General features: G+C 54.8%; 1 protein-coding gene across 35 annotated transcripts in view; it reads right to left on the reverse strand.

Moving 5' to 3' along the window:
* Positions 1 to 13,885, reverse strand: part of SCAPER (S-phase cyclin A associated protein in the ER) — a 221,071-nt gene that overhangs the window by 8,520 nt on the left and 198,666 nt on the right. The window lies entirely within an intron of this gene.

Here is a 13,885-nt window from a genome sequence, read left to right on the forward strand (position 1 = left end):
CAGGGTCAACAGTTACTGAGTCTCCAGTGCTAAGTGCTACAGGCACACAGACAGGCCACGCTTTCGATCTCAGGGAGACAAGGTACGGCTACAAAGGACAGGAATCACAGAGCCTGAGTCACCAGACAGGAAAGGACAAGGTACTAGGGGACCCTCTGGGAGCGAGAGGTCATGCCTGCCTTAGGGGAATGTGGGTTTCAGAGTTGGGTGAGACCTGGGCACTTGCAAACTGTAGGTGGAGGAATTTCAGGAGGAGAGGGAAGGCCTAGATTTGCTGGCAGCCTGTGTTAGTCTGCTCGGCCTGCTGCAGCAGAGCGCCTTGGGCGGCGCGCCGGGCCTGGATGTCTGCGCTCAGGCTGGCGCCACGGTCAGTTCTGGTGGGAGCCCTCTTCCTGGATTGCAGACTGACACCCCACAGGGTGTTTCCTCAGTGCATACGTGTGGAAAGACAGGTATCTCTGTTCCTCTTCTGAAAAGGCCACCAATGCTACCAAGTTTCCCCCAAAATGAGACCTAGCCAGACAATCAGCTCTAATGCGTCTTTTGGAGCAAAAATTAATATTAATACCTGGTCTTATTTTACTATAATCTAAGACTGGGTCTAATAAATTATAACATAACATAATATAATATAATACTGGGTATAATATAATATAAAATATAATAATATAAGACCAGGTCTTACATTAACTTTTGCTCCCAAAGACGCATTAGAGCTGATGGTCTGGCTAAGTCTGATTTTTCAGGGATACACGGTATCACATTAGGACCCCGCCCTTTGACTTTCTGGCTGGCAGGGACCTGGGGAGCCACTGCTGCGGTGTCTCGCTGGCCCTGCCCGCAAAGGACAGAGCTATGCAAACGGCCAGGTGATGGCCAGGTCTGAGGTGATAGGCAGGCAGGCTCTCTGACATCTCTGAAAAGAAGCCTCCGCATGAGCACGAGCCAGGAGACACAGGTAGGAGAGCTCAGCCTGCTGTGTGTCCCTGTGAAGGCAGGGTAGGGGCCAGACCTTGCCTCAGACCCAAGACCAGCATCTGCCCAGGGGCACAGCAGGTGCAGCGTGTCCTTGCCAACCCAAAAGCCCGGACGTATCCAAGCGTGTGCAGGGCAGGGCCACAAGGGCACCACGAGGGGCTGGGAGGGATGCGTGGTTGGGTATTTTGGTGCCTCATCCTGGGGCTCACAGCTCATTTCTTCTCGTGATGTACAGATGTCACTTTCTGACTCAGAGACCTCAGTGTGTCCACACCATGTTGCCTCAGGTCTGCACAGACAGTCCCTTGTCACACACCGAGTGTGTCCCTCCTCAATTCATAGGTCGACATCCTAAGCCCAATGTGGTGGCATCAGGAGGTGGGACCTGGGGAGGTGATCCGGTCACAAGGATGGGGTGCTTGTTGAATGGTATCAGTGGCCTCACAGAAGAGACCCCGAGAGCTCCCTCAGCCTCTGTGCAACATGGGGACATGGGCCCTTCCCGGAGCCCGCCCAGACTGGCCCCTGCTTTGGACGTCTAGCTTCCAGAAGGATGAGAAACAAACCTGCTGTTCAGGAGCCCTGTTGGTGGTACTCTGTGACCCGCCTGAATGGACTGCGGCCCCTGAAGAGTGGGGTCTCCTGCACTGAGTGGGGTCGAGCCATGGATCCCCAGGGCTCCCCAGCTGGTTTTCAGGAGCTTCCCCTTCATGGGTGGGGTGACGGGTCCCATCTTCCAAGACACTGCCTTGGTAGGACCTCCGCGTCCCCCAGCCCAGCGCACAGACTGCAGTGACGTGTCCACAGAGGCCCCTGGGACACTCTGAGAATGGCACGCAGGGACGATGGACTCCTTTATAAGAGACAATCCAACCTTTTATAAAGGGCAAGACACACGTACCTGGTCCCCCTGCCAGGCACGTTGGAGCTGGGCCCGGAAGACTCGATGACTCGCCTCTCAGGCTGCAGGGGACACACACGAGGACCCTGGGCAGATGGGCCATGTTGCCAGGTCTGAGCTCCTTCCCTTACTGGCTGCCTGCCAGCTTCTCACACTCCTTTGCTGGGACACGTGAACATGAGGACAACAATTCTGTCCCAAACGGCTAAGCCAGCCGACTACCCAGATTCAACCAACACAAAAGGCCTTTCTTCAAAATCTGCATTCTGCTTGGCTGGGTCTCAAATCGCCAGTTCGTGGCTGTGTGCTGGGCTGTGTCAATGGTTCATCTCAAGTCATCGGACGTGAGAACGTGCAAGAGAGGAGTGGTGGGCGATGGGCCAGACCTCAGGGGTGACTGCTGGAACGTGTGACTCTGAAAGGGGCACCGTCTCATCATGGCCCTCCCGTCAGCTGCCTTCTGGGTTCGGAGTGCCTGCAGGTCTGGTCTTACACTTGGGAAACAAATGCCATCATGCGGACATTTACAATGTTCTTCCTTGAAACGAGCTGCCGTCCCCAACAGTTGCATGTCCAGAAGAGAAAACAGAAGGTGGAGTAGGGTACTGAACGGCCCGGAGTCTGGCCTAGAAATGCACTGAGGATGGTGCACATCTGGAAAACACCAGTACATGGTTCCTAGGGCCCTGAGGACAGTGACAGGAGACCTTGAGGCTCCCAACGCATGACGTCCGGGATGACAGCCCGCCCCTCCTCACCCAGGGGTGCCTTGTCTCCAGTCACGGCCCCCTGGAATGCAGCCAAGAGCATGGCGTGCACAAGGAGGCCCGTGAGCAGGCAGAGCGCACGCCGGCCAAATGTGGCGGCAAGACAGGGACGGGCGCTGACCAGCCGGACAGCCTACCTCAGCGAGGGCCCAGTCTTCCCACAAAGTCCCTGTCAGCTGCCCACAGGGGAGCTGTGCGAGCTCCAAGTCAGCCGAGCGGTCCCCATGAGAGGAGTGTGATCCAGGGGCCTTTCCGGCCTAGAGGATACGCTGGGGCTCCGTCCACGGACGGCACCCACCAACACCAAGAAGGCTGGGGGTTAAAATGGCTTCGAACAGAACTAAGAATTCGAGAAGTTGCCTGGCATCCTTGGGAGGAAGAGGAAATATCCTTATGCTTTCCAGGCGGTCTTCAGAGCATCAGCGAATCAGGTATAACGGTTCAGCGAATCTAACGGTTCCCACAGCCCCCACTCAGTGCTCTGCACTTGGAAACTGTCCCCACACACACGACACCACCTGTGACTAAGACGACTTGTATGTTGGTAAAAGTAGGAACATTGTAAGTGCAACTGAAGTTTAGGAAGGCAGGGAGCCATAACACAAAAAATGATCACAGAGTGAATGTGAAATAAGCCTCATGTTTTACAAGTAAGTTTGGTCATCTGCTGCATTTGCTTACATGGGAACAGCCCATTCCCAGCGCACTGCAAAGCCGTGATGCTAAAGCACAGGGACTAACCTAGAAAAAGGTTCTGTAGCCATTTCCTGCCTGCCTGCCCACCCACCTGCCCCCAGACGCAGCTGTGTGCCCTGCAGTGAAACCTCCGCTCTCTGAGACTCACCCACATTCAAGGCAGCAAAACAGAACACAGCCAAGTGGTTTTTCCAGCGGACACTCCGTGGGAGGGTTGGCTTTGCTAAGATCTCCGAGTGACCCTGAGTTCTCCCAATTTGAGAGGAGCTCTATCGTTGCTTTTTGGGAGCTCTACATGCATGCTTCATCCATCAATTTCTTGCAGAATGCCCTCTGGCAAGTTTCTGAATACCGTGGTACCTCGGTTTTCGAACGTAATCCATTCCAGAATACGTTTGAGTTCTGAACTGCTCGAAAACCGAGGCATGGTTTTCCCATAGAAAGCAATGCAAAAAGGATTAATCCGTTCCAGACCTTTAAAATCAACCCCTCAAACTGCAAATTTAGCATGAATTTTACTACCTAATGATACCATAGATCCATAAAATTTACGGCGTTCGTAAACCGAAATGTTCGGCAACGGAGACGTTTGAAAACCGAGGTACCACTGTACTTGTCACGGTGGCCCCAGCAGCACGTTTGCCACGCACCAGAAGACAGAGCCAGCTCCCGGCCTGCCGGCTCACAGGCAACGTTTGCTTAGGTGAAGACAGACGGCTGTGAGCCTCCCATTTTCCACAGTCTCAAGGCTGTGAGCTCCATGGGCACAGGCGCTATGTCCGTTTTATTCACTGCTGTCCCCATGAGAAATCGCAGTTGCTCAGTGACTGTCTGAGGATGAAAGCAGGGGCCTACAGCTATCAGCTCAGAGGCCTGGGCCTTGGAGGACCTCAGATGAAACCACCTTTGGACTTGCAAGAGCAGCACCCCAGCAACCCCAGCAGCCTGTGGGCACAACGGCACAGAGCGGGCCCCTGAGCCATCTGTCCACGCTAAGGCCACACAGTGTGGCAGAGTGGAGAACTGGGGCAGACGGAAGGTGCAGATAGGGAAAGATCAGCAAGGCCAACCTCGGTGTCAGGAATTCTAGTTTCGTTTTCTCCCTCATCTTGTCAGAGACAACAAGTCCTCGCAGAGAGGCAGCGACGGGTGTCTAGACATCTAAATTCCCTGAGACAGACAGCCGAGAGCCCACAGTCCTGGAACAAAGCGTATTTTTCTAGCACGGCAGGGACACAGTAGGCCTTGCATTCCTCCGGCAGAACAGGTCCTGTTGCAACGCTCTGTGAAGAGGCTGCCAGTGGCCGGAGCTCTCGACAAGTCTCGTCACACCTGAAGCGCAGGCCCGGTGACCTCTATGACTCACAGGACGACACACAACCTGACGCCTGGGGCAGAGCAGGGAGGGCGCAGAAAGGGCTCTACTGAAATCTCTCAGGGGGGAATCTCATCTGCCCACACACACAATCGAACCAACGAGAGCACAGAAGCAGATTCCGTCTCCTCCCCAAGGAGCTTCAGTGATGGCAGACGCGGAGGCGACACTAAGAACAGAGATGGCGGAGGGCTCCGCAGGTCGGCTGTCTGAGCAGCAGCCCTCCTCCCAGTGGCTGGGTTCTCAGCAGAGCATCACGGAGGAAGCCAGGAAAGCAGCCAGGGTCATGGGGAGCGGCTGAGCCACATGTGGGAACAGGGGCTCTCAGGCTCTGGAATCCAGGTGACCCTAGAGAAACAGGGCTTGCTTTCCCCGTGCAGCGAGGGGCGAGGCTGTCCTGTGTCCCCCAGGGAGACTGGGTGGAAGGCGCCTGCTTCCTGTGGGTCACGGCTGTGTACTGGGCGCCGGCAGGCAGCACAGGGGCACAGGAGAGGCTGCTGGTGGGCCCCCCAGCAAACACTGCTCTACTCCTACAGGGGAGAACACGCTTCAGAAGCAGGCCGTGCTCACGGCCCTGGGCTCCAGTGGGACGTCCTATGCTGACTGCCCTGTTCCCCAGAGCACAGAGGACTGAGACGGTCTGAGCACAGCCTCGTCGCGCTGGTAATGCTCTGGGGCTCCTCGTCACTGCTGGATGATAGGCCCCAAGTTCTCGGCCTTCATGACTGGGGCGGCCCGGCCGCCCTTGCCAATCAGCTCCACCTCCTGAGCGCAGTGGCCAGGCGCGTACGTCTCAGCGCCCGTCCTCATGGTCACTGCTGCACCTGCAACGTCTTCCCTGCCTCGCTGCCCGCTAAGTGTCTTGCTCTGCTCTCACGCCAGCCCCAAGGCCACCTCCACCAAGGGGACCTCGAGCACACAGCCAGCTTCCTTTACTGTCTGTGAGTGTCACAGCGTGAGGCAGGGTCTCTGTCTGTTGCTCCCTGCTGTATCCCGGCTGTCTGGAACCGTGCCCGACCACTGCAGGCACACGTCACAGGGCTGCAGAAGGAGGAAACGAGTCTCGGCAGTGACAGCCCCACTCCCAGGCTGTGGGTGGCAGGAGGAGAGAGGGTTGTGCTCTCTGCTGCCTCTCCCAGCACACGGTCAGGGCCAGGAAGACCGAGCAATGAACTGCATGTGGACACCAAGCCCCTGATACGGGCACCTGCCCCAGAACGAGTGGACTGCAGCCTGTTCAGGGTCCAGAAGAGTCACCTTTAAATGACGCAAGTCCCAAATGCCCTTCAAACACAGTGTGTGGCACAGCCAACACTTGCCCAACCCCCCAAACCACAGGTTCTATAATTTGCCAGGACTAGGCCCAAACTACCGTTTCCTCTGTAATTTCTGTTTGAGGGACAGCCCTGCCTAGAGCGCACAGACCTTGGAGTGTTAGACTCCCCATGTCACCAAGAACATGTGCAATGACTTCATTTGGGGTTGTGTGTTGATTTGCATCATCTGTGTCCCATCTACCACATGGTGGGGCAAGGGAAGGAGGGTGAGGCTGCCCACAGAAAGCCCTAGATAATGTCGGGGGGCCTGCTTCCAGTGACCATGAGCAAGTCCTTCTCTGTGGCAATGAGGCGAGTTGGACTAGATATTGAAGGTCTGTGAACATGTAGAAATATAGAGCAGTCACACACATAAGCACCTTATGTTCCCTCAACTGGCACAGAATGGAAAGTCTTCACAAAATATGCTTTCCCCCGCCCCCAGTTCTCAACTATTAGCTCTTACGATTTTCTAATCGAGGATCTTTAAGAAAAAACATCTCTCTCTCTCTCTCTCTCTCTCTCTCACACACACACACACACACACACACACACACACACACACACACAGTACTGGAACCATTACGACTACGAAACACTAATGGATATGTGGGGGGGGCAGGGAGGTACAAGGACAGCATTTCATAACACCTTAAGACACAGAAATTCCCAGTGGGCTTTGGGTCTCTCTTGCGAGGAGAACTGTGTGGGCCTCCCTTAACCTGGGACCTGGGGCTGGTGCGAGAGCGGCAGAGTTAAAAATGCAGAGCCTGGGCCGATGGCTTTTCTGGTCTCATCCCAGCAGCAGCCAGAGAGCACACATACCTTCCATGCAGCATTTACAGGCTCACCAGCACTAGTCTATGACAATTTTATTTAATCATAAAAATATAATAGTGGTCAAATCTTTTGGTAGTTCAGTTTACTGCTTTCTCAAGTGAAATAAATGGTCTCTCAGATTTCTTCTGCTTTCATCTCGCTGCTCTAAGTACAGTAGGATAAGGTTCCAATTAAGGCCCATTAACTGTTCACATTGATTCATGTGAGCCATTTTCCAGTTTCTTCTCCTAACATGGTCTCGGAGTACCAGAGTTGTCTCTGGCGTGTTTTCAGTTGGGTGCTTGCCCATCCAGGAGAGGGTTACGGGGGTGTGGGGTCTCTCTTCCTGCTCACGTGCAGCCCAAGGTGGGGAGCGCACATTCCCCGACTCACTGCCTCCCACACAAGCATGTGTCCACCACCTGCTCAACGAGGCATGGCCCTGTGCCAGAGAACCCTACAGGAGGGTCCCCGGTAGGCAGGGGACACAGAGCTTCCTACGGTGTCTCAACAGGTGGGGACACGCTCTGCCAGCAGAGATGCCTATGTAAGGTGAAACAAGAGTCAGAGCTGCCTGAGGGGATACTCCAGTCCTCTTCCCAGGAAGGGCAGGTAGACAATGACAATTTCAGTAACATTGCAGTGACAACACCTGTTGTAGCCCAGACAGCACGGTCCTCCCTGCGTGCACGATCCAGACTGATGTGCACTGTCCCCCCACGAGGGACGACCAGGGCCACCCCTTCTTACAGAAGAGAAACGAGCACCACGACCTAAGAGGTTTGCCCAGGATCACAGAGCGAGTCGGTGCTATAGGTGGGACCAGAACTCAGCCCAACTGGCTCCAGAGCCCACGTCCCTCTCATCACGCTAGGGAGACACGGTGCCAACGGCCCCCGGCAAAGCCCAGCCTGTGACTGCCGCTATGACAGGCTCTCCGACGTGTTCAGCACCTGGTGACAGACTAACGGTGCGTGTTCCCAAAGGAACCATGTGAAGAGATTTAAGAAAAATTGTTTAAGATGCCCTCAGGAAACTTGCTATTAAAATGAACATGGTGATTCTGGGGTCTTTAAGTGTGGTTTCCCCTGCACTGTGCTCCTAGAATCATAGTTAAGTCAGAGTAGATTTGCTGTGACAATGCCACCGACCTGATGAGCAAAGATCCCGAAGGCACCCACGCTGATAGCCAAGGGTCACATAAGGTAAGGCCGACGTTTGTCTTCCCAACAGCCCTGGGAGGTGGGGCTTCCTGTCTCTGTCCCAGCTGGGAAGGGACACTGAGGATGAGCTGTCCGTGGTTACCACCCAGGTGAGAGGAGGGGCTGGGACACGAAGCCTTCCCTCACATGCGGCTGTTTTCTCAAATACAGCACTGGCCACCCATTAAACACTAGGTGCCTTTGGTCCTCGGAACGACTGGCTCCAGTGAAGACAAAACTAAGAATAGATGCAAAGATAAATGACACCATGCCAAAGACACGACTTACATTTTTAGCTAAAAGCCAGTTAGTTCAGGGGGGCTATCTGAAAAACAGCATTGCTGTATCTTTCAAAATCTGGGGCCTAAGATTTGGCCTAAGGAGTGAGGTGTCACCTCGGCATGCTACCACTCACTCCCCCAGTACTCGTGAGGGGCACGGCGCAAGCCATGGCGAAAAAGCCTCTGCTAGCTCTCCAGGCACTGACACCCTACAGTGCTGGGCAGCATGGGGACACAGGTGGGGGCGGGGAATACACGTATGGAGGAGAAGACAGCAAGACAGAGAAGAAAGAGTGACCGTGGCTGATACATGACTACAGATACTGTGGTCAGGGAGGGTCACTCTGAGAAAAACCTCGGAGCCCCCCCAACCACGCCGATTCCTGAGGGAAGAGCAGTCCAGGTAGAAAGCAGCCAGGACCAGGCTTGAGGTGGGAGGTGTGCACGGTGTGTGTGGAACAGGCAAGAGACCAGTGTGAGGAGAGAGGAGAACTGGGCTTTCTGCACTTAGAACTGAGAACGATGACGTGTACCCATGTGTGCTGGTCTGGCCAGGACCTCCCACTGCCTCTTCGATGCACGTGCTCCTCCTCTGTCAGAGCCAGATGGGCCCAGAGGACGCAGCCTAACTCTCTACAGGCTGGAAGGCAAGTTCTCCTTACCGGGGGTGCGTGTCCAGGACCACACGGCTGGGCGCCAGGACAGCACCCAGCACCCAGCACCCAACTGCTAACTGTTCCACGGTGATGGGCTTTTTGTGGCCCCTGAGGGCCTTACATACAATTTCATATCCCAGGAGAGGTATTTTCTCTGTCATTACAGACTGAGCCTTCATAGTTTACGTCACTGATTCATGGAAAAGGCTCGAGAGGAGGGCAGGCCCAGAAAACATCAGATGTACCCCTGGCCAGAAGATAACCTTTGGTGAAACAGCCCTTTTGGCCTCACTCCCTTGGGGACGTCTGAAACCCCAGCAGACGATGTGCAGACAGGCAGAGGATGGCTATGCTTTGTGCAGCGCTGGCCTGACACAGGGTCCTCCGTCCTCATTCCGAGGGCCGGGGTTCGGCGCCCTGGGAAGAGGTGCTCAGCTTCCCTCGTGTACCTTCTGTTCTGCTGCCCAGTCTCAGGAAGGGGCTCAGAAGGGCGTGACTAACCCCATGTCACCGTGTGCTCCACAAGCCCTCATATGACCCCGCTCCTGTTCTTGGTCACCCAGCCACTGCTGAAGCCCAGTGGGGTCCCAGGGATTTACCCTCCAGCTGAGACGGAGCTGTGGGTAGCTCTCAACGCCCACATTTTCCTGTTAGATTTCAGGCCAGTTCTGTATCTGACTCCCCCAAACCGAGACACTGAGAAGACAGCTGAAGGAAGGTCAATGTATGTGCACGAGCCGTTTCCTTCAGGTCACCAGGCTGAAGCGGCTGGGATTACTGCCTGGAGATGACGGCCACGGCCACGGGGCAAACAGCAGCAGCTGCCCTCGGGGGGCACCACGGCCACGGGCAGGGCAAACAGCAGCAGCTGCCCTCGGGGGGCACCACGGATTTGGCTCCACACGGGCCCTCCAGCCGCACAACCACCTGGGAACCAGTGTGATCAAGGCCTGCACTTTGGAGATGAGGCAAAGGACACCCAGCGTTCTGGGAGGGGACTCCAGTCCCGAGCTAGGACAGAGCCGAGATGTCCAAGCCCACCCACCTCAGAGCCTCTGAGGTGGTCCCGTGTGGCCTCTGACTTTTAGTGCCCCCGAAGGTCAAGGCAAACCTCCACTGCAGGCTGCCTCAGGATATGGAGCGCGTCAGGGCCCCTGTACTATTGCTGTACCTGCCACAGCAGAGGTTCTGGGGGTTACGTCAGGAATCAGGAGCAGCTGTCCTTTCTCAGGCACGACAAGTACACTGGCCACTGTCAGTGCTCAGTGGCACAAGCGCCTGCCTGCGGGGGCTGCCAGCCCCTCCAGCCGGTGCCCGGCAATGCGGCCACAGGGCCAAGCCAGGAGCTGCTTCTAACCAGCATGTGGTTTGTGGAGTGAAAGACCTACCTGGTGTGGTGCTAAATTCAACAAAGAGCTGAGGCAAATTAAAGGAGCTTTGATTTGGATCCTGTGAAATTGGTGACTTTTAATACAATCAACTGAAATGGCTACCTGGCAAGTTTCTCCATTGTAGCACAGGCCGGGTCCCGCGCTAAGTCTGAAATGTTTAGGCAGAGGTCTTTCTTAATTATGAAATTTACTGTTCTACTTTTAGGGAAAAACCCGCCCTTTTCTTTGGCACTGTAATATTGAGAGTAACTCCAAAGTAGTTGTACTTTTGAAATTCTTAGGCTCTTCCTTAGACATGATATACTTTTATTTTATGAAAGGAACTGTATCTGTCACACAGAGAGACAATGCAGACAGCTGAATGCTAGGGTGGCAGCTAAAGCATGAGCTGCCAACACTGGGGGACAGAGAGGCCATGAGCGCTGGAACCCCATTCTGAGCCACTCGCAGTGGCTGGAGTTGGGGTTACCTCCGGGTGTGACCCGGGGCCCTCTGCCTTTGAGGAAAACCGCGAGTACAGCAAGAATGTCCGAGCAGGAATCAGGCCACCTCTGAAAGTTCCAAAGGTCGGCAGCGGGGTCTGGCAAGCTGCCACTCACACACAGCTCGACAGCCCCAGCCCAGACGGCACACAACTGGCACACAGCCCTGGTTCTGTCTGTACGCAATGTCCGAGGTGAGTACAACAGAGGGTTTAGGGACGTTTAGTCAGTGAGTGTTTGGGTCTTCTTACCAAGTCATCAAATTACAAAAGCAGGACAATGCAAGTCACACAGCTCAGGCAGTCTCGTTTGCAGAGCCTCACTGTCCACTGACCTGCCTGTCGACCGACCCCCCAGGAGCCTTCAGCAGCCTTCGCTACAGCGCAGAGCCGGCGGTCACACGATCACACAGGGCTCCCCACAGAGAAGCTGGATGGCAGAGGGTCTGCGAAAGGGACCCCGCCTTTCAACTGGCACAGAGGACTCGGGCCCTGAGAGCTGGACTAGATGGGGTCTTTCCAAATGGAGTCAGGAGATCGGTCACCACCCGAGATGAACACTCCGGGGAGAAACACACGTGCGTCTGTCACGCGAGGGTCTTAATCATCAGAGCACATTCAGGACCAAAGGTCCAATGCACAGAAAGGGAAGGGCTGGCAGCACAGGCTCATTATGCTCATTATAATAACTCAAGAGGAAGAAACCAGGGAGTCACGGAAGTGCCGTACAACATGAGGAAGCTTTTCCTTTACAAAATAACGTTTTAGTTCGAAAACGCAAACCCTATAGGAAAGAGATGACGACCCCATCAAGCACAGGCCGTTACCTCTACCGCCCAGCTTTCTCTTCTGAAGTCACCCTTGGTGTCACGGGGCTCAGGCCTTCCAGGGAACAGCCTATCTGGGGCCAACACAAAGCCCACTCCTTTCTGCACAGAAGTCACCTGCTAGAGGGACTCAGGCTGCAGAAGGACCTCAGCACCGGCTCACAAGACACAAGCTGTTGCCACAGGAGGAAACAAAGGCTCTCCTGCAGACGACAGGCCCCGCAAGTCAACGTGACCTGTGACTAAAAATCCAGAAGCAGTAAATGAACTGCGTATCACAGTGGCTCCTCTGAAATTCCTGGTTTAGAGCAAGTGGAGCCAGGTTAAATAATTCCCTTTCCTAAGAACCGAAGTGAGCTGGAAAGGGCACTAACTGGACTGCTGGCCCTGCCAGCTCTTTCTTGGCAATCCCTTCCTCTCTGGGCCCAGCTTCTCCATCGATATGCAATGGAGCCACACTCGCTAGCTCAGAGACCTTCCCAGATGAAGGCGCCACAACTCTGTGACAAGCTGTGACGGGAGCTGACAGCTGCACGCCCCACACCCCTCAACAAACACTCCCTTGGCAAATTATCGGGTTTGGGGAGTAGAAAGGCAATTGAAATAAACAGTCAGCAGTTACAGAAAACGCCCAGTTCTGTGGTGCACAAGCCACCATCAACGTCACAAGCTCGAGGCTGTTCCCTTTGCCAGCTCCAGCCACGAGCACACAGGCACAGCCCTCTGTGTGGGTGAAATAAGTGTGGCTAGAGATGGCATTGCAGAGCAGGGCCCCTAACAGGTCACCTGTCACCTGTGCCTACGAGTGCCTAGTGATGGGTCTCTCCTGTTAGCACAGGGGAGCCAAGGTGTGCTCCCCTTTGTGGGATCTCGTCCTGGTCTGTTAGAGTTCGTACGTCATCTCAGGGGCTACTCCAGCTCTCTGAGGCCACAGAATGGGCAGGCAGTTCACGAAGCCAGCTGGTACCCACACAATCCACTGCAGCACAAGACGGCCTGGAGTTCCGTGAGACTGGAACGCGCCATTGGCTGTTCCAATCTCAGCCTTTGAAGCATCACAGACTTAGAGCTCATAGGGGAGAGACTATCTAGTAGAAACCACTTTTTAAGATCTTTGCAAAGTTGTGATAAAACATATAAACATAAAACTTACATTTTCAGCCGCTTATAAGCCTACAATTCAGTGGCAGTACATACATTCGCAATATTGTGTAACCAGCCCCGTGACCCATTTCCGGAACCAATCTACCTTTCTGTAGACTCACAACGCTCAAGCCCCAGAGGGCAGGGATTTCTCTAAGGCCACATGGCTAGTGACAGAGCTGGGTAGAATCCAGGCCTTCTCTTTGTTAGGCTGGAACACACGCATGGGTTCATCGCCAGCCCTTACTTACAAGCCTCCTGGGTCCAGCAAGCAGGTGTGTCCCAGAAGCTTCTCACTCAGCACCCAGAGCTGCAGAACAGCAGCTTCTCCATGTGCTGTCTGGGTAAAGGGGCGGTGTCCTCTGTACGCCCGGCCCCTGCCCAAGACGCTCTTCAGAGATCACAGCACAAGGCCTGTGACACATAGAGTTTCCTTAAGAAACGTGAAATGAAATGAAATGAGACGGGCACCAAGGTGGGGTTTGCAAGACCTGGGTTCTAGTCCTGGTCTGTCAGGGTTCGTACATCATCTCAGGGGCCGCTCTGGGTCTCTGAGGCCCAATTGCTTACCTGTCTGTGAGGCAGGACTAACTCCTTTCCATGGAACCTCCTCGAAGAGCCCCTGGGCCCGAGAGATAGCAGATGGGAGAAGCCTGGGAGCATGCTCCAGGTCCAGTGCCTCCTGGCAGTCTCGGTGTCCCGCGATTACTGGCCTTCTTCCTGACAGCGAGCTCACCTCTGCACAGCTGTCCCCAAGCCCCACCACATCTCCTTCCTGCTGAGAAGCCACAGGGCCTCCCTCTATCTCCTCCTTGCATGGCGTGGCACTCTCATGGCCCACTTCGGCGGTGCTTTCTTGTCCCATCACACCCACTCATTACTTTGCCATCCGGTCCAAGTAGATTCTAACAAGCCACGTCCACCTACCGGTCCTCCGAGCTCATGTCCCATCACCATGGGGAGCTCAGAGGTACTCAGTGCTTTATCTATGGAGAGGATTAGTCTGTGATCCAGCAGCAACCGGAAAGCTGTCTGAAAGCCCACACAATGCT

Source organism: Rhinolophus sinicus, linkage group LG13 (genome assembly GCF_036562045.2).
Source record: "Rhinolophus sinicus isolate RSC01 linkage group LG13, ASM3656204v1, whole genome shotgun sequence".
In the NCBI taxonomy this organism is placed as follows: Eukaryota; Metazoa; Chordata; class Mammalia; order Chiroptera; family Rhinolophidae; genus Rhinolophus; species Rhinolophus sinicus.